Source organism: Marmota monax, unplaced genomic scaffold (assembly GCF_021218885.2).
Source record: "Marmota monax isolate L192 unplaced genomic scaffold, Marmota_monax_Labrador192_F-V1.1 WCK01_AAM20220418_F8-fsc00212, whole genome shotgun sequence".
NCBI classification, from domain to species: domain Eukaryota; kingdom Metazoa; phylum Chordata; class Mammalia; order Rodentia; family Sciuridae; genus Marmota; species Marmota monax.
In genome coordinates, this window is record NW_026692413.1 from 1,404,270 (window position 1) to 1,425,756 (window position 21,487).

The 21,487-nt window shown below is 34.5% G+C and overlaps 1 pseudogene; it reads left to right on the forward strand.

Moving 5' to 3' along the window:
- Positions 1-20,897, forward strand: part of LOC124091541 (ATM interactor-like) — a 91,307-nt pseudogene extending 70,410 nt beyond the window's left edge.
- Positions 20,898-21,487: the final 590 nt, after the last annotated feature.

Here is a 21,487-nt window from a genome sequence, read left to right on the forward strand (position 1 = left end):
TGTGGATAACAGGGTGCCTATTACACTTCAGGAATTTTCTCACAAAAGGAACTCTGCCTTATACATACAATCCTTACAGTATTGTGGCTGGTGGCTCTCTTTAAACCCAGTGCAGTGTCTCCAGGTGCAGGATACCATGTGTAGTAGACTCTGGCAATGGTTGTAGTACCCCAAGATGGAGGTGACTGGAGGAGCCCCACATTGGTAGATGGAGGTCCACACAGGAGTGGAGGCCAGAGTTTCTGCATGTGGACAGCAGCTGGGTGTCCTGTGTGGGAGTGGTGTTTGGGATTCCTGCATTGGTGGGTGACCAGGAGTCCTATGTGGGAGCCAATGCTGGTGGTCTTACTTGGGCACCTGGATGACCTGTGTGGGTGAGTGACCAGGAGTCCTTTGCTGCCACTGAGGCCTGGATAACTATATGGCATAGTGGACATGTTTTCTGCATGGGAGCAGCTGTCGGGGATCCTCTCTTTACTCAGAGACAAACAATATTACCAATTCTTGAATCCCAGGTCCTGGAGTAACACAGAATACTGCCTCCCTCTAGCCGCCATCTTGGATCCCCTGAAGTGATCTTTTACCTGAAATTTATCTCTGATTTCATTCCTTATATCATATTGTATGACATGGATCATTTAAGCTATGTGCATTATACTCTCCTTCTTCAACATTTCTTCTAATGTGTTGTATTCTATTATTGGAGCATGTTGTTTTGTTTGGGTCCTTTGTTCCCTTGTTTTTCATATTATTTTTGTGTCTTCCTATTTAGCTGTGTGTATCTAAGGCAGTACAGTTTCTACCTGTAGACTTATGGTGTCCCTGAAGGTTTTCAGTACCTCACCTTTAAGGGGGAAATCAATATTAATACTATCCAATGCAAAAATATATATATACAGTTTTAAACCAAATAGCTCCTATTAATATGTGTACAATTTTGTCACAATACACAGAAATGACATGTTCAGTTATTGTCTCTGACATAAACAATAAGTTTGCAAAAAGGGTTTACAGTTTTAATTGGTGAACTGAGAGAACAAAATTGTTGTTTGATGTGATATTTATGAGGAAGGAGAATAGAAGATAAAAGTAAAAAGTATATAGGAAGAGGTTCTGAGGCTGTGGCTCAGCAGTAGCACACTTGCCTGGCATATGTGAGGCACTGGGTTCCATTCTCAGCACCATGTATAAATAAATAAAATAAAAGTCTATCAAACACTTAAACATTAAAAAAGAAAAAAAACTAAATTTATTTTAAAAGTTACAGGGAGAGTGAAGGAGGAATTAATAGAGGTTGGGTGTTAGCAAATTGAGAGAATCCAGGGAAACAAGTGAGAGAAAAAAATAATATATATATGAAGTTTTTAAAAAAAGTGAAAATAAAATAATACTCAACAAAACTGTAATATATTATTCAGACATCCCAGTCCTCAATAAACCAATACATGAAAAATATTTGGTTTAAAAATGTTAGAGATATAAAGGGAAAAAAAAGGATCTTGATGGAAAATTGAATAATTGTTTCCATTGGAATTCAAAAGTTTCTGAGCTTCCCTTATCAGCTGATAAGGTAGATGGGGTTGCTTGGAGTTTGATGGTAGCTCCACCTTCAGGATAGTGGGAAGATGAATTCTGGAGGTGGTACTACTGGAGGTGGGATTTAGGCTCTGGTATCTTTTCTGTGTGCCAATTAGTTTGGAGATTTTATGTCTGCACACCTCTTGGACACAGCAATGTTTAGTCCATGTTGGAAGACTGCACCCCAGGAATCTCTTTTGGGTTTTACTCATGTGGTGTAAGAACCTGTTTTTAGCCCCTTATGTCATCTGCAAACCCCACAATTCCTGGCCTCTAATTTAGTCTCCAAACTCAATCTCTTCCACACCTGTACTTTCAAATTTCTGGTCAGGCACTTCTCTCCCAGATGGTCCTGAGGGTTGGGCACCAGGACCTGTGTGCCAGTTGCGGAAAGCTGTTCTGTATTCAGCAGATCAAGATCAGGTGCTGAGTCCTGCAGCCCAGCCACATAGCTGCAAGCAATAGGCCAGGCAGGGGGCTAGGTAGGGGTTGGGAGACTGGGGATGGAGGAGCTGGATGGCTCTGTTGGGTGCCTGATTTAGTTAATCTTTTTGATACTGTGACTAAAGGATCTGACCAGAACAAATTTTAAGAAGGAAAAGTTTGTTGGTAGGTTTATTATTTCAGAGGTCTTAGTCCATAGAAGGCTGGTTCAATTCCTCAATGCATAAGGGGAGGCAGAAAATTATGGCAGGAGAGTGTAGCAGAAGGAAACAGCTCACATTGTGATCAGAAATGAGAGAGAGAGAGAGAGAGAGAGAGAGACTCCACTCTCCAGATACAAAATATATACCCCATAGCTATGGTACCAATTAACCACATTCTCCAGCCATATGCCACCTTACTTCAGTTACCACTCAGTTAATACCATCAGGGATCAATTCACTAATAAGTTTAAAGCTATAAATCAATCATTTTCCCTACAAACTTTTTGCATTATCTCATGGGTGAGCTTTTGGGGAAACATATCTAAACTATAACAGTGCTGGACTGGTGCTGACAGATGAGGGAGTTGGGTACCACGCTACTTCTTGAACCCAGCAAGTGCTAGCACAAGTGTGCTTTAAGAACCTGGTGGCTGCTGGATAGGCTGGTTGGGTGAGCTGAGAGTAAAATGCCCTCATCGCTTCCATTCTTCAACCTTCTGCCCCCCCCTATAGCCAGTCCCATAAGTCCTATGCTCTCTCCACCTTCTCTAACTTGTGTTCCCCTGGGCAATATGCTCTGTTTCTGACTTTCCTCTGGATTTCTAGGCTCAGAAAGGCCCATGAAGACCTAGCTGTAAACTCATTGATCTGGGTTTCAATTTCCATAGGCTCCACCACACTACAGTCCCAAGATGGCTCCTGCATCATCAGTGTCAATTTATAATGTCTGGTGGAGAATATATATATATATATATATATATATATATATATACACACACACACACACACACACACACACACACACACACACTATACATACACAATTAATGAGTCAAGCATTCTGTGGTTCAGCTAAGGAAGACTGCTCCTCCAGTCTCAAGATTTTTTACTCTAAGACAGAGTGTATTGCCATTATTTGAGTCCTGGGTAACCAAGCAAGGAGAAATGCTGCCTCACACTATTATGTAATCCTTATTTTTTTCTATCTAAGTTGTTTGAAATAGAATTACAGTAATTAGATACTTTAAAACAACTATGAGCATACTGTTTTGTTTTGTTTTTTAATCAATCATACCTTACAAAGAAAAGAGCTGGTTATATCAAATTTCTAGTGTCCTTTGAAACATCTGATTATCTGATCACCAGATAGTAAATTATTTTTGGCCCCAATTGGTTTTAAGTGAAACAAAATAATCACTGGCATCAGATTGACCATATGGAGATTGAACTGCTAATTTAGTGTAAATCACTAGAAAATGCATGATGCAACATCATAGGTACAATTTTTTGTCTTTGAAATCAGCATAAAAAGCACCAAATTTTATGGAATATAATTATAAATAATTATCTTTATAAATATCATATTCTACTAGAAGCCATGGCAGGTTTAGGTTATTGTTTTTTCCACAGAAGTCTGTTAAATTGAACTATGTGTAAGTTTCCTTTGGAAAAACCATTATAGAGCTAGATGCTGAGTTAAAGAAAGGTGGATAAATTTTTCTTTTATAGTTTTCATGCCATATGCTTCACAGTAAGAATTTAAAATGCAGCTTAGATTGCTCAAGATGGCTTTTTTATGCATTGTCATTATAATATTGCATAGTATCACTTCTTAAATATATTTTAGGAAAAATAATGAAAAAAACAATATTCATTTGATTTTTCCTGCAGTTTCTGAAATTACATGTACAAAATATAATAAAATAAAAATAGAATGAAACTATTGTGTTGCATGATTGAATTTTTATCACTAAGTTTGCTTATCACTACATTTTAAGTTTTTTCTAGAATTTCTTGCATGGTCAGGATTTCACTGATGAGTAAGTATAATGAAATATCAGGCCTGAGTGAAATGAATTATTTTAGGTTAGAATATTTCAATAAAATAAAGGTCTATCAACAACTAAAATAAATAAATAAATAAAAGTTTATGAAAGTCTTTATAAAACATTAGACTTTGGGAAATTACTATGGTTCTTTGTAAAACATCAAGATTTCTATAAGTTAATGCCAGAGATTCTGGTTGAATCTAAGAGAAATGCTGCCTTGCACTATTCTGCCATTCTTATTTTTTTTTTTGTTTAAGTTGTTTGGAATAGAATTACATGACTTAGATATTTTAAAACAGCTATGAGCATACTGAGTTTTCTTTTTTTTTTTTTAATCAATCATGCCTTACTAAGAAAATAGCTGGTTATCTCACCTTTCTAGTATCCTTTGAAACATCAGATTATCTGATCACCAGGTAATAAATTATTTTTGGCCCCAATTTGTATAAGTATAAAGTGAGATGTAGGAATTTATTTTTAATTGATACCCAGGTGATTATGATGCTGTTTGTATTCATCTTATATTTTGTGAAATATTACTCTATCCTTGAAAAATGAGATTAAATAATATGCAATCAAAATAAATGACTCAATTTTTTTAAGACATGTCTCACAACTAAAATAACTTGAAACACTATCACCTATTTAGCAGTAATTATCAAAGTCTAGAGTAGAAAACATCACATGGAGTGCTTGCATAAAATTGTGGTTTTTTTTTTTACTAAGAATTAATCTTATAATTACAATTTTTATTTTAAATGTTCATTTTCACCTCCATTTTTTAGATATTTTATGGTTCTTTCTGGAATTTAGTAGAAACAGAGGTTGTCTTAATAAACTATATTTTGTTGCAAATGGTAAGGGCCTTATTTAGAAACAGTATACTTTGCATTTTTTTGCTGAATGAGGAAGGAAAATGGGAGGAAGTGCAGGGGTGTAAAGTGAAACTTCTCACTATCAAACATTCCAGATGGGCAGATATTAGAGCCAAGAGGAAGGGAAATCATCAGAACAAATTAATTTTTAAGAACTCACCTTAAATTGATGTTTTAATGCATCCTAGGGTACAGCTATTAAATGTAATAGTTATTATTATTATATTCCTGTACCTGACAAAAATTTTCTTGCATTCTGCAAACTCTCTCTTCACACTCAAATCTTTCATTTGCTGTGCAGAAGCTTTTCAAATTAACATCATTCCACATATTAAATCTTGTTTCTATAACTTGAATTTTAGGGGCATTACAAAAGAAGTCTATGCATGCACATATATTTTGATGCATTTTCCTCTAGCAGTTGCACTGCTTCTGGACTAATTCTTAGGTATATGATCCGCTTAAAGTTGATTTTTTTTGTAGGTGAAAGACAGGGATATAGTTAAATTCCAGGTTTCCCAGCACCACATATTAATAAGAGTATCTTAGTTAGGCATGGTAGCACACACCTGTAATCCCAGTGGCTTTGAATCCTAATGCAGGAAGATTGTGAGTTCAAAGCCAGCCTCCACATTTTAGTGAGGCTCTGAGCAAATTACCAAGACCCTGTCTCTCAATAAAATATATTAAAAAAATGTCTGGGGATGTGACTTAGTGGTTAAGTGCTCCTGGGTTCAATTACAAAAAAGTATCTTTTCTCCAAAGTGTATTTTTGCATTTTTTTAAGTATGAGATTACTACGTATCTGTGGATTTACTCTGGGTCTACCTTTGTTCCTTTGTACTCCAATACAATTTAAAATCAGGTATCATGATGCTTCCAGCATATTAATGCTAAGGACTACTGTGGTTTTTATGGTTCTTTCATTCTTTTATTTGAATTTCTAAAATATTTTTTATTTGTAAATGGACACAATACTTTTATACCTTTATTTTACTTATTTATTCATATGTAGTGTTGAAGATAAAAGCCAGTGCCTCACACATGCTAGGCAAGCACTCTACAACTGAGCTAAAACTGCAGTCCCATTCCATTTGAATTTTATGATACTTTTTTATACTTATTTGAATAAAATCATTGGTATTTTCAGGGATCACATTGAATGTGATCACTTTCAGTAATATGGCCATTTTGATAATATTCACTCTGCCTTTTTAAAAACATGGGCTGTGTTGAAATCCTTTAAGATCTCCTATTTCTTTTTGCAATGGTCCACAATCTTATTTATTTATTAATTTACTTATGTAGTAATTTGTTTTTGTGGTACTGGTTATTAAACTCAGGATTTCACTCAAAAAATGCCAGACATGCACTCTAACACTGAGATATATAATATGTCCTAGAATTTTTTATTTTAAATGTTCATTTTCACCTCTATTTTTTAGATTTTACCCACGCAGTTTTAGGCTATAATGAATGAAGTTGTTTTCCAGATGGCTTCTCAGTGGGTTCATTATTGTAGTATATGAGTGGTATTGCTCTTTGTATGTTAATATTGAATCTTGCTACATTGCTGAAATTGTTTTCAGCTCTACAAGTCATCTGATGAATTTTTTGTCTTCTATTTATAGTATCATGCCCTCAACAAACAGAATTAATTTAACTTTTTTATTTTTTTTTATTTATATATGACAGAATTACAATTCTTATTACACATATAGAGCATAATTTTTCTTATCTCTGGATGTATACAAAGTATATTTGCAACAATTCATGTCTTTATACTTATACTTTGCATAATAATAATCCTCACATTCCACCATTATTTCTAACCCCATGCCCCCTTCCTTCCCTTCCAACCTCTCTGCCATATCTAGAGTTTGTCTATTTTTCCCATGCTCCCTCTCCCTATCCCACTATGAATCAGCCTCCTTACATCAAAGAAAACATTCGACATTTGATTTTATGGGATTGGCCAACTTCACTTGGTATTATCTTCTCTAACTCCATCCATTTACCTGCAAATGCCATGATTTTATTCTCTTTTATTGCTGAGTAATATTATATTGTGTATATATGCCCCATTTTTTAATCTATTTATCTACTGAGGGGCATCTAGATTGGTTCCACAGTTTAGCTATTGTGAATTGTGCTGCTATAAACACTGATATGGCTATGTCTCCGTAGTATGCTGTTTTTAAGTCCTTTGGGTATAGACTGAGAAAAGGGATAGCTGGGTCAAATGGTGGTTCCATTCCCAATTTTCCAAGCAATCTCTATACTGCTTTCCATATTGGCTGCACAAATTTGCAGTTCCACCAGCAATTTATGAGTGTGCCTTTTTTCACCACATCCTCTCCAACAATTATTGTTGTTTGTCTTCATAATAGCTGCCATTCTGACTGGAGTGAGATGAAATCTTAGAGTGGTTTTGATTTGCATTTCTCTAATTGCTAGTGATGATGAACATTTTTCATATATTTGTTGATTGATTGTATATCATCTTCTGAGAAGTGTCTGTTCAGTTTCTTGGCTCATTTATTGATTGGATTATTTCTTTTTATCGTGCTTAGTTTTTTGAGTTCTTTATAGACCCTAGAGTTTAGTGCTCTATCTGATGTGTGAGAGGTAAAGATTTGCTCCCAAGATGTAGGCTCTCTATTCACCTCACAGAAGGTTTCTATTGAGGAGAAGAAACATTTTAGTTTGAGTTCATCCCATTTATTGATTTTTTATTTTAATTCTTGTTCCACAGGAGTCTTATTAAGGAAGTTGGGGCCTAATCCCACATGATGAAGATTAGGGCCTATTTTTTCTTCTATTAGATGCAGGGTCTCTGGTTTAATTACTAGGTCCTTTATCCACTTTGAGTTGAGTTTTGATAATGGTGAGAGATAGGGGTTTAATTTCATTTTGCTGCATATAGATTTGCAGTTTTCCTAGCACCATTTGTTGAAGAGGCTATCTTTTCCCCAATGCATGTTCTTGGCACCTTTGTCTAATATAAGATAATTATAATTTTGTGGGTTAATCTCTGTGTCCACTCTTCTGTACCATTGTCTACCAGTTTTGGCGCCAATGCCATGCTGTTTTTGAGACTATTGTTCTGTGGTATAGGTTAAAGTCTGGTATAGTGATGCCACCTGATTCACTCTTCCTGCTAAGGATTGCTGTAGCTATTTTGGGTCTCTTATTTTTCCAGATGAATTTCATGATTGCTTTTTCTATTTCTATGAGGAATGTCATTGGAAGTTTGATGGGAATTGCATCATATCTATATAGTGCTTTTGGAAGTATGTTAATTTTGATAATATCAATTCTAGCTATCCAAGAGCAAGGTAGATCTTTCCATCTTCTAAGGTCTTCTTAGATTTTTTTCTTTAGGGTTCTGTAATTTTTGTTATATAGATCTTTCACATCTTTTGTGAAGTTGATTCCCAAGTATCTTTTTTTTTTTTTGAGGCTATTGAAAATGGAGTGGTTTTCCTCATTTCCTTTTCTGAGGATTTGTCACTGATATACAGAAATGCCTTCAAAATATGGGTGTCGATTTTATATCCTGCTACTTTGCTGAATTCATTTACTAGGTCTAGAAGTATTCTGGTGGAATTTTAGGGTCTTCTAGCTATAGAATCATAACATTAGTAAATAGTGCCAGTTTGAGCTCTTCTTTTCCTATGTATATCCCTTTAATTTCTTTCATGTGTCTAATTGCTCTGTCCAGTGTTTCAAAAACTATGTTAACTAGAAGTGGTGAAAGAGGGCATCCCTGTGTTTCTCCAGTTTTTAGAGGGAATGCCTTCAATTTTTTTTTTTTTTTAATTTAGAATGATATTGGCCTTGGGCTTAGCACAGATAGCCTTTATGATATTGAGATATGTTCCTTTTGCTGTAGGTAGATGTGGACCACAGGGCTTGACCTCCAGGGGTAGTCTGCTGGTTGGAAGAGGTGGTCCTATGCCAGAGGCTAGGCTCTGGTCGGTGTCTGCCCTGCCCCACTGGGAGAGGGGTAAACCGGGCCTACTGAGAGCATGGGTCTTGAGGGCTGGTGTGGGTGTTCTGGGCTTGATCTTGGCTCCCGCAGTAGTCTGCCAGTCTGAAAGGTTGGTCCTGCACCAGAGACTAGGCTCTGGTGGGTGTCTGCCCTGCAGAGAGAGGGGGTGGACCAAGCCTGCTGTGTGTGTGGGACCACATACAGGCTGGTGCGGGTGGATCTGGACCGCTGGGCTTGACCTCCCACCAGGCTCAAACTCCCCAGATAGTCTGCTGGTAAGAAGGGGAGGTCCTATGTCAGAGGCTAGGCTTTGGCGGGTGTCTGCCCCACTGGAGGAGGGGTGAACCCACTGTACTGAGAAGCATGGGTCCCGCCAGGGCTGGTGTGGGCATTCTGGGCACGATCTCATTCCTGCAGTAGTCTTAATTTTACTATTTTATTTGTACAAATTAATTTTCTTCTCTTGCCTGAGTTCTCTGATTAGAATTGCAACAACTAAACTTAATAAAAGTCATTAAAATAGACACCTCTGTCTTATTTCTGATTTTAGAGGAAAAACTTTCAGTTTTCCTCCATTCAGTATGATGATGATACTGAGATTACTATATATAGCCTTTATAATGTTAAGGTAACTTACTTTAATTTCTAGTTTCTTTTCTTTTTTTTCCCCAAGATTTGATGCTGGATATATTTGAATACTTTTCTGAATGCAATGAGATGATCTTGTGATTTTTGTCTTAAATTTCGTTTATTTGGTTAATTTCATTATTTAATTTACACATGTTGAACCAACATTTCTTACCTGGAATGCAAGCAAATTTACCATGGTGTACATTGGGTAATGTGTTTTTGAAAGCAGATTGTTAATATTTTATTAAGAATTCGTAAATCTATGTTCATTAGGAATATTGGTCTCTAGTTTTCTTTCCTTCGTATGTCATTTCTTATTTAGATATTAATGCTATACTGGCTTTGTAGAAGGAGTTTCAGACTGATCCCTCATTTAGTATTTCATGGAATAACTTGAGGAGTATTGACAATAGTTTCTCTTTAAAGGTCTGGTAATACTCAACTGATAATATATCTGATCCCAGACTTTTCTTTACTGGAAAACTTTTTATTACTGTTTCAATCTCATTAAATGTTATTTATCTATTTAGGTTTTCTATATCCTCTTGGTTTAATTTGAGCAGGTCAACTGTGAAAAAAATTGGTTAATATTTTCTATATTTTTCAAGTTATAGGAGTATGCTTTCAAAAATGGTATCTAATGATCCTCTGGATTTTAGAAATGGTTCTGTTGATATTTATCAGCTCTAATTCTTTTTCTGATTTATGCCTTCTCTCTCTCTCCCCCCTCACTCCCTCTTTCTCTCTCTTTGGTTAATTTAAATAAAATCTTAATAGTCTTGTTAATCTTTTTGAAGAATCAACTCTGTTACATTGATCCCTTGTATCATTTACTATATTTCATTAGTTTTGGCTTTGTTCTTAATTATCTCAGGTGTTTAAACTAATGTTGAAATTAAATCTTATCTACTCTTCAGAGTCTTCTAAGGGACCTAATCTCTTTTCTGTGTTTAAGGTTGGGCTTGGTTCGATTACCTATTGAAACAATAACAACTATAGCCTAGGTGGCTGTTTGGACTCTGACATTTAAAATGTAAGTATACTTAGTACTGGAAATAAAGGAAGGAGGAGGAGACAACATAAATCTCAAAAAAAAAGTGATGTCTGAAAAACAACAGTAAGCCCCAGGTATTCCAAATCTGCTCAATGACTCACATCAAGCTGTCGGTGGCCCCCTAGCTCCAAACACATTTGGTAGGGTGATTTAAACAACCATTGTGGGGATTACCAATTCTTTCTCAAGCCAGATATTTACAAGATTCCTTCATTACAAACAGCTTAGCCTTTCTGAGTTCATTATCTCCTCAAGTTTGCTGATCAGTGTCTGTTTTTCTCATGTTTGTTTGGAAAGTGCCTTTACTCTTCATGAAGAAGTGTTTCTCTCCCTCACTGCCAGATACAGAAGCTGGTTGTTGCCTTTATTAATTCATTTTCTTTTCTGAAAACCATTTTTTTGTTTTACCTTTCTTTACTAGCTTGTTGAATTGCCTCCTTGCTTTCCCCCCATTTCTCTAACTTAGTTTTCCACTGTAGAAGTGCTGATTTAATTTCTTCTTGCAAAGCTGCTGCAACCACTATGAATTTTTCTTAGATGCCATCTAGAAACCCATCCATATTCTTCTTTGACTTCTATGACATGATCATTTTCTCATTCTTTTTGCTAGTTGTACTTGTCCATGGTTCCCCATTTTCAATGTCATATCCTATTTCCTCATTACTAAAAGTAGTCCCCAAAGTTTCCACTGTTGATTATTCTTTCACTATATTTTTTGGCCTTTATGATATCCATAACTTAAAATGTCATTGATGTGGTTCAAAATATCAAATGATTTATCATCTGTCAAACAGATGATACAATGGACTCATATTCCAAAACAACAAAGCAAATCTACTATAATTGACTATATCTCAAAATCATCCTATTATAAAGTATCTCATTACCTGTCATGCTTCATTGCACACCCCTCTAAATGAAACAAACCTAAAACCTTTCTCACCAGTTATAATCTGAGATTTTCCTAATCTACCAAGTAAGATGTATGGAAGTAATTCTTGATATTTTCTCTCATTAAAATTATAACACAATTCTAAAGAATTTCTACCTCCTACATAACTTGGGAATCCAGTCCATTACTTCATCCTAATATAAATTGCTTACTCTCTCCTGTGAATGATCTATTTCACTGGCTCCCTTTTGGCACTTTGATTTATTTTCATAACTGTCATTCTTTAAAAATACCATTTATTTAAATACATCAACCCATTAAATATAAAGTATATAAATACTGATATATAACATAATACACAATACATACACAGCATCATGTTTTAATTATATGTACACACATACACACACAAACACACACACACACAAACATAGTGTAAATATTACTACAAGTAAGCAAATAATATATTCATTACCTTCCAGAGTTACCTTTTGGGGTGGTAGTTCAAGAGCACATAAATATATATCCATATAGCAAATGCTTAGTATACAACCCAATATTATAAATTTTAGTACTGCTATACATTAATATTCTAGAATTATTCATCCTATATAACTGCCAATTTGTACCCTTTAGTTTACATCTCTAATTTTTCTCCCCCTCTACACTTTTGGTAACCAATGTTCAACACATTTTTTTTATTCAACCTGATTTTAGATTTTACTTAAAAATAAAGTCATGCAGTATTTTTCTTGCTTTTCATAAAATATTTCACTGAACCCATTATCCTCTAGGTTCATGTTGAAAATGGCAGACTCTATTTTTAAAAATTTGGAAAATATTTCTTTGCACATACATGTGATACAGTATATATAAACACACATATATGAGTCAATATGTACCTCTATCTATATATCTATATATCTATATATCTATATATCTAGAGTTACATAGCTATAGATACATGCTGATATATATATATATATATATATATATATATACTTACATAGCTATAGATATATCTATATATGTGTGTTTATATATGTATGCACACACACATATATACACACTACATCTAATAATCTTAGTTATTGTAAATAATAATTTTAGATGGTCAGCAACTTACAATATTTCTAGTAATTTAATTGAATTTATCATGGTGAAAAATGGGTGCATACTCAATAGAAGCTATGCTTTGAATTTTTTTTTTCCTGGAATAGCAATATGTGGTATGATAGTATCCCCAATGTTGGCTAGTAGCACTAAGCCCCAGCTCTCAGTTGCTCACGTGTTTATAGGGGTAAACCACCAATACTCTTTAGTACACTGTGTCACTAAGCTATTATAATTAGCTATATGAAATTCATTTTTAACTTAGGTTATTTTCAACATGTGATGCTTTATTGAGTGTAACCTCATAATTTTAAGGAAAATTTTTATTAGCTATGTAAGCACAGATATCTTTATGAATTGCTGATTCCATCTTTGGGGAATTCATTGTGGATATTTATATAAGCATGTATCATAATTCAGTTCTCCCCATATTCCTCCCTTCCTTTGTTCCCTTTGGTCCCCTACCTCTCCTCTACTAATATCCTTTTATTTTCATGAGTTCTTATTTTAAAAAAAATATTTTAGTTGTAGATGGACAAAATACCTTTATTTTATCTATCTATCTATCTATCTATCTATCTATCTATCTATCTATCTGGTGCTGAGAATTAAACTCAGTGCCTCACACCTGCTAGGCAAGCGCTCTACTGCTGATCTACAACCTCAGCCCGAGATCTTATTGTTTATTCATTTTTTTCCTTATGACTTCCCCATATGAGGACAATATTTGTCTCTTGATTTTTTAAAAGACTTTTTTTATGATGGACACAACATCTTTACTTTATTTATTTGTTTTTATGTGGTGCTGAGGATTGAACCCAGTGCCTCACATGTGTGAGGCAAGCGCTCTACCACTGAGCTATAACCCCAGCCACTTGACTCTTGATTTTTTGATTCTGGCTTATTTCACTTAGACTGATGTTCTCCAGTCCCTTCCATTTTTCTGCAAATTATTTTATTTCTCTTCTATGTGACTGGGTAAAGATCCATTGTGTATGTATATGGAATTATCTCTATCTATTTATATGTTGAGAGATAACTAGCTTGGCTCAATATCTTGATTATTGTAAATTGCATTGCTATATACATTGAATGAATGTATCAATATGCTATTCTGATAAATACTAGGGAGTAGAATAGCTGGGTTATATGATGGTTATATTACTACTGTTTTGTAGGAGTGTCCATAATGATTTCCATGGTGATGTGTTAATTTGTAGTTGCCCCAGCAATATTTGTTCCTTTGTCCCCGCCTGCTTACCAACATGTATATTATTATTATTATTAGTCATTCTTACTGGGGTAAGGAAAAAAACCCTCAGTTTTAATTTGCAATACCCTGAATGCTAGGAATGTTGAACATTTGTCTATATGTTTGATATTCATTTGTATTTTTATTCTTAATTTTTTTGTGACATCCATAGTGTTTTCTTCAATGGTTGTAGCAGCTTGAATTCCTAAAAAGGTAAAAGAGTTCATATTTTTCTGCCCCTCTATTGCATTTGTTACCTATTGTAGTTTTGATAACAGTCACCATAGCAAGTATATGGTGATATCACATTGTGATTTTGACTTACATTTTCCTAAAGATTAATAATATTCAGCAACATTTCTTATACATTTTTCTTTTTTCATTGAGAAAATTTATTTAGATCATTTTACCATTTTAATCAAATTATTGTAATTATTTTTGATATTGATATCCATGATATATTATATTGCACTCCCTTAATAGTTATATGGTTTGCAAATATTTTATATCAATTCATATGATGACTTTATATTTTGTTGATTGTCTCCTTTGCTATGAAGAAACTTTTTAGTTAAATTTAATCTTACAAAAAAAGATTAGGGCTGGGGTTATGGTTCAGTGGTAGAGTGCTTGCCTCGAACATGTGAGGCACAGGGTTTAATCCTCAGCACCACATAAAAAATACATAAAAAGAATTGAAAAAAATTTAATCTTACATTTCAATTTTTGTTTTTGTCATCTGAGCTTTTGATGAGTTATCAAAACAAATTATTCTGAAGAACAATATCAAGGAGTTTTCCCCCTACATTTGTTTCTTGGGTATTTTTCATTGCAGGCCACACTTTTAAGTCATTAATTCTTGTTGATTTGATTGCTATGAATAATATCATTTCATTATTTGCATATGGACATTCAATTTTACCAAATTTATTTAAAAGCTTATCTTTGCTCCACTGTATCCTCTTGAATGTCTTGTCAAAAACTAATTGACTATGTATATTTATCTTTATTTCTGGACTCATTCTGTTCCATTGTTCTATGTTACTGTTTTTATGCCCATTATATACTATTTCAAATTCTATAACTGTGTAATGTAGTTTGAAACCAAATAATATAAAACCACCAGTTTCGTTTTACTTTGTTTAAATTCTTTTGTCTATTTATATTTTTTGTGATTCACTATAAATTTTAGAGTTTTTTTTTCTTTTTCTGTGAAAAATGCTATTGGAATTTTTGACAGAGATTGCACTGAATCTTCATTTGTGTACCTGTATGACTATGGGTAATATACTTCTAAACAATATTAATTATTTCTATACAAAAGCATGGATAATCATTACATTTATTTGCATCAGTTTGTTTATTCATTATTTTATAGCTTTCAGGGTAAAGATCTCTCACTTCTTTAATTAAATTTATTACAAGGATTTTAAGATTATTCTATTTTAAATAGTATTGCTTCTTTAATTATTTTTTTTAAGTTTTTTTTTAGTTGTACATGAACACAATACCTGTATTTTATTTTTATGTGGTGCTAAGGATCAAATCCAGTGCCTCATGTATGCCAGGTGAGCACTCTACCACTTATCCCCAGCCCAAGCCCAAATTCTTTTTTTTGGTGGTGGTGGGAGGTAGATAACTATTAGTGTTAATAAAACAACTGTATTTTTCTATATTCACTCTTGTATTCTGCCACTTTAGTGAATTTATTTATTATTATTAATATTGTCATTTGTGTAAATGTATGTGTATGTGTATACTCATGTGTGTGAAGTTTTTATCTTTTCATCTCACCCTGTATTTTCTAGGACATAAATATGACTGATTCTCTCCTACTTAAAAAATGTCTATGGTTATCTATGGTCTTAAAATGATACAATTATCCAGCCTCACCTTTTTTCTCTATTTCTGATATTTCGTATGCTCTGTATTTGGAGACTATTTTTTTTTTTATTTTCTTAAATGCAAGTAATGTTAACATATACTTATGTATACTGAAATAAACAGATCTGAAGTATATATTTTGATGAGTTTCTAAAAATATGTTACCATATGCATTGATTCTGATTTCTATTATTTATTTATTTATTTATTCTTGGGCTCTATGTGAATAAAGAGCAAGTCATTTTACATGAAACGGAAATGATAATGAATTCATCTATGAGTGCTTATAAGTATTCAACTACAAGTGCAATTGCATAAAGGAAGGATATGTTTAAGTTTTTAAGAAATTGTTATACTGTTTTCAAAATTGGTTGTGTAATTTTATATTCCCAACTGCAAACTCCAAATCCTAACCAAAATTAAGTACTGTCAGAACTTTTGATTTCTGCCATTATAAAGAGTGTATGATAATATCACATTATGATTTTAATTTGCATTTTTCTAGTGATTACTGAAGTTGAGCACCTTTTAATGAGCTTTGTGGTTATTCCTAAAATTCTTCTTTTAAATTATTTAAATCTCATACAAATTTTACTGGATTATTTGTCTTTGTACTAATGAATTTTAAGAGTATGTACATTTGATTAAATATCCTGAATTTATGCTTTAACAATTCTAGTTGCATACTTATGAATGGTTCAGAGGTAAATCTCTGTGTGTGTGTGTGTGTGTTATATCATATATATTACATATATATTTATATATATCATATAAAATATTCACTACAGTTTTATTTATATTATCTTGAACTGAAAAACTGAGAACAGAAGTAGTGTAGGATGTGACATTTTTGAGGAATAGGAGAGAAGATAGAAGTAAAAGAAAATTGTTATAGGAAGAGTGAAAAAGGAATTAAGAGAGGCTGATTGTTAGCAGGAGTAAAGAGATAATGAGTAACCAGGAAAACAGATAGGTGAGAGGAAAAATATATATCAAATAAGGAAAAAAAGGAAAAATAAAGAAAAAATTTTAAAAAGTATAAATAAAAGAATACATAACAAAACTATAATATAATATTCAGACATTCCAGTCCTCAGTAAACTCATGCATAAAATATACTTGGTTTCAAAAGTGGTAGAGGAGAGAGAGAGAGAGAGAGAGAGAGAGAGAGAGAGAGAGAGAGAGAGAGAGAAGGGGAAAGAGAGAGATAGAAAATACATATATCATATTATAAAATACAAAGGAGAGACACACTCCAATAAAATATTAGTGGGAGCCTTTATGTCCACATTCTCAGCCATGGAGATCATCCAGGAAATAAAACATCAACAAAAAATAACAGTTAAAATATGTTCTGGATCAAATGGACCTAACAGAAGTTTATATGAAATGCCCAATCCAACAGATGCAGAATACACATTATTCCCAATCATACACAGTATATTCTCCACAATAAACCATACAACAGGTAACAAAACAAGTCTTATCCCAGCATTGTTATATTATTTTTTGTTTGTAATTTTTGTTTGCTTGTTTTACTGGATATTAAAACCATAAATGCTTTACCACTGAGCTAAATTCCCAGTTCTTTCTATTTATTTATTTTTATTTTAAGGCAGAGTCTATCTAAGTTTCTGGGCCTGGACTGGAACTTGAAATCATTCTTTCTCATGTTCCCAAATTACTGGGAATCCAAGAGTGTCCCCCTGTGCCTGACATATAAATAGTCTCAAAAAATTAAATACTTAAAAAACATTGAGTATATTTTATAACCACACAATAAAAACTACAAATCAATATAAAAGAAAGTTGGAAAACATGGAAGTTAAACAACTTACCAATGAACAACAAATTGATCTAGGAAGGAATCCAGAAAGAAATTCTTAATGTTTCTGGAAACAACATATAAAATTCTATGAAATATGGCAAGAACAATATTAAGAGGGTCATTTATAGCAATATAGGCCCACATCAAAAAACAGAAAGATCTCAAATTATTAAATTCTGCTGCATCTTATGGAATCAAACAAGAACAAATAAACCCTACTTTATTAGAAGTAAATAAATACTAATGATCAGAGTAGAAATAAATAAAATGGACAATACAAGCTGAAAAATAAAGACCTATTTAAAAAATATTTAAAAATGGAAAAACCCATAGTTACATCTATCAGAAAAAAAAAAAAGAAAGGAGAGAAGACTCAAACAAGTGAATTCATAGATAAATAAGAAGGTATTATAACTGACATCACAGAAACATAAATATCATGAGATTATTATGTAAAATAAGGCCAACAGACTTGATAACCTTGACAAAATTACAAAATTCTCAGAAACATACACATTAGTCAAGACTGAATAATGAAGAAATAGAAAACATAAGCCAATTCATATGAAATAACTTGATTGAATCAATAATAAAAAGTCTCCTATTGAAGAAAAGCACAGGACCACATTACTTCATTGTTGATTGATATCAAATATTTAAATAAGAGTTAATAATTCTGTCTTCAATCATTTAAAAAAATAAAAGGGGAATGAGGTCTTGCAAACATATTCCATAAGGGTAGCATTACCCTCATCAAAACTAATTAAGGTCACAATAAATATGAAAACTATACAGCATGGTGGAGTGGGAGCAAAGATGGAATTGAGGAAGACTGAATTTTCAAGTTTTCTGCAATTCAGAGTTGAAGCAGCAGGAATACTACTTCTCAGTGAGGCAGATGACTGAGGAAATTTACCGAAATTCAATAATGGGTTGAAGGCCCAGAAAGATCCAGAAATTCTGGTGTTTTAAACCAAGGACAAAAGATTATCCATAAGCAGGGAGTCACAGCAGCCTTGGAGGCCATGGTGCTGAACCCACGGCTCTGTCGGAGAGCCCTCCTGTTGTCCTGGAGGCTCTGCAGGGAGCCTCAACAACCACTGCCCCCGACCCCTGATCCTGTTATGGGCAGCCTATCGCTGCCCCACAGCAGCATTTCATAAGCCCTAGGCCCAGGTGCCTCCTGCAAGGGAGAGCTGATTCCACTTTCCGTGATCCCTGTGTAGCTGCAGCAAGATCCTACCCAACAGCTGGTGCTCAATATGTACAAGGTCAAGATTGGAAAATCATACCAAAATTCTATTGTTGTCCAATTGAAGGGTGCCCTAGAGGTCTCGGAAGATCATTTTCTCATGTAAAAGAGCACTTTTTGAAAATGCATGCGGAGAAGCAGCATAAATGCAATGAGTGCAGCAGTGCCTATTGTACAAAGTGAAACTTGATAAGGCAAACAGAGGAATGTTGCAAGACATTCCAGTGCACATGCCACTGTCCCTACCCAGCAGAACAACATTACAATCTCACATTTGGTATCAGATCCCTGCATAACATAGAGATCCACCTATTAAAAGCAAATGGAAACTACCAACAAAACCAGAAGTTATCTATTAAGACCATTGAACCAGTGAGCACCCAACCAACCCCTCAATCAAATGCTCAAGAACTAGAAACTTCAGATATAAAATTAATAACCTCTTTTGAAGATTCATGCAGCTTCAATGCCATATAGCAGAGTGTCACAACACCTCTGAGATATCCTAAGAAATGGTTCTACCAAAGACCAAAGTGGCTCTGGTTAAACTTCCAGTCACAGATTTCTCTCCTGTGCCTGTCTTTTGCCTATCTCTGACTCTTTGCCTGAGCCTGTGGCAGTTCGGTTAGAATTAGGACTCCACTGCAGGTCCTTGGTACTTGGAGCCCATTACAGTAGGAACCCTAAGCCTTTGCCTAGAGTCAGAGGCTTCCTGTCTTAAAGAGAGCATACCTCTTTAAAAATTATAAATCCTGTTGTTGAGCCAGTTAGTACCAGCATTCAAATGAACTTTGTTAAAATCTGTATAATGTTTTATAAGAGAAGACATATCAAAAGAATGGTATTTCTTCAATCAATATACAGATGGATCTGTCCTATGCCTCACAAAACCTCATACCTTCTTGCCCGGTGGTTTGGCCTTGACTCCTCCATGTCATTTTGTTCTCAGACTTATCTGTCACTTGATTCTCAAGAATCCCTTTTCATTAGTATTTATACCCAGATGCTTCTGAACATTTCTCTGGTAACTTTATCTATAGCTGCTCAGAGTGATGTGTTTATGAACCCTTGTTGTCAGCCTGGTGGGATCTCCAGAGAAACCCAGACCAGTTGGATACAAAATCCTGCAGAAGGCCAAGTACAGAGGGGAAAAGCTAGAATGTACAGAAACATTTTTGATAGTGTACTTTCATCTTACAGTGTTCCTGCAGACAATTTTATAAGCAGCAGCTTAGTAGCAGAAGACAGTTACTCATGGTTTGTTAACTCAGAATGACCCTAAGACTTTAAATCAACATATTGAGAAATCTGCTCCAATTTGGGGCTTCAATGCACAGAATAGTGTGCTTCCTTCACAGAACATGACAGATAATCAGACCCAAGCCATAGATTTATTAAGTGATTTAGAAAACATCTTGTAAAGTAATCTGCCTCATCAGACATTGGATAATTGTGGTTTTTGGGCCTGACACTCAGCTGCCATCTGGCCAAATCCAGAATCCTGAAATAGATTTTGATATTGAAGAATTCTTCCCAGCTTCAAATATCCAGACTGAAACTGAACATAGTGAATTTAGCACTGGGAACACTGAGCCAGTCTTGGAATCACTGGACATCGAGATTCATACTCACTTCTTATTTTCAGACTCATCTGCCCAGCCCTATGGTTGCAGGGCAAATTCTCACTTCCTAGGCCTTGAGATATTTGACACACAAATGCAGACAGACTTAAACTTTTTAGACAATAGTGCTCATCTGCCCCTTGGCAGCATCCTGAAACACTCCAGCTTTTCCATGAGCAATAATTCACCTGACACAGAGACCCAGAATGAAGGACTCTCCTCTGCTCCAAACCTATCTGCTCTGGAGGTTCATTAAACAGTACAGAAACACAGAACAAGAGTTCAAGTTTTGAAACCCTGGATAGCTGGTTCTTCACCAGCAATAAAACTCAGACAGCAATGGATGGCTTTCTTCTGGCCAACTTCTCCTGGAACATGATGAAGTCTCTGTTCAGCTCTGCAGAAATTCAGATGTGTCCTGACCTGCACGCAGTCTCCAACTTCTAAACATAAAGTCCACATAGGATGGTGCTTACCATTTCCTTCCAGATGTAGAAAATTGTGAGAAGGGACAACAGTAGTAACTTTGTTGAATGTAGCTGATAATGCAATTACTTAGATTCTTTGTGTGTTCATTGCCTTTTGTACATATAAACATGAATTTGTATATAAATATAAAGTATAAGATGTTGATCCAAAAAAATAAATTGGGCGTGTGTAACAGTGGTCCACTTTATGCTTTGACTATAACACTTGCTGCTCTACCACTGCAACTTATTTTTTTAAAATGGACAAGTTTCTTTCTCTTACTCTCTCCCTGCTTCTCCCTAAACTCTCCCCCTCTCTAATCTTAGGGGAAATAGGATTATCTTTCTTCCTTATCCTAGACAGAGTTATCTGTCCCTGAGTACACACCCACTATAGAATTGATGGTACCAGAAGATCTCAGAACCAAATATCTCCCAAATTAACAAGTGAATTATAACTCCAGACAGAGAACACATGGAATGTAGCCTTTGAGTCACTCTTTGAAAGCCCTTATTCCTACTGATGGACAGTATCACAGCCTTTGGGATAGTAATCTCCTTTGTTTCTCC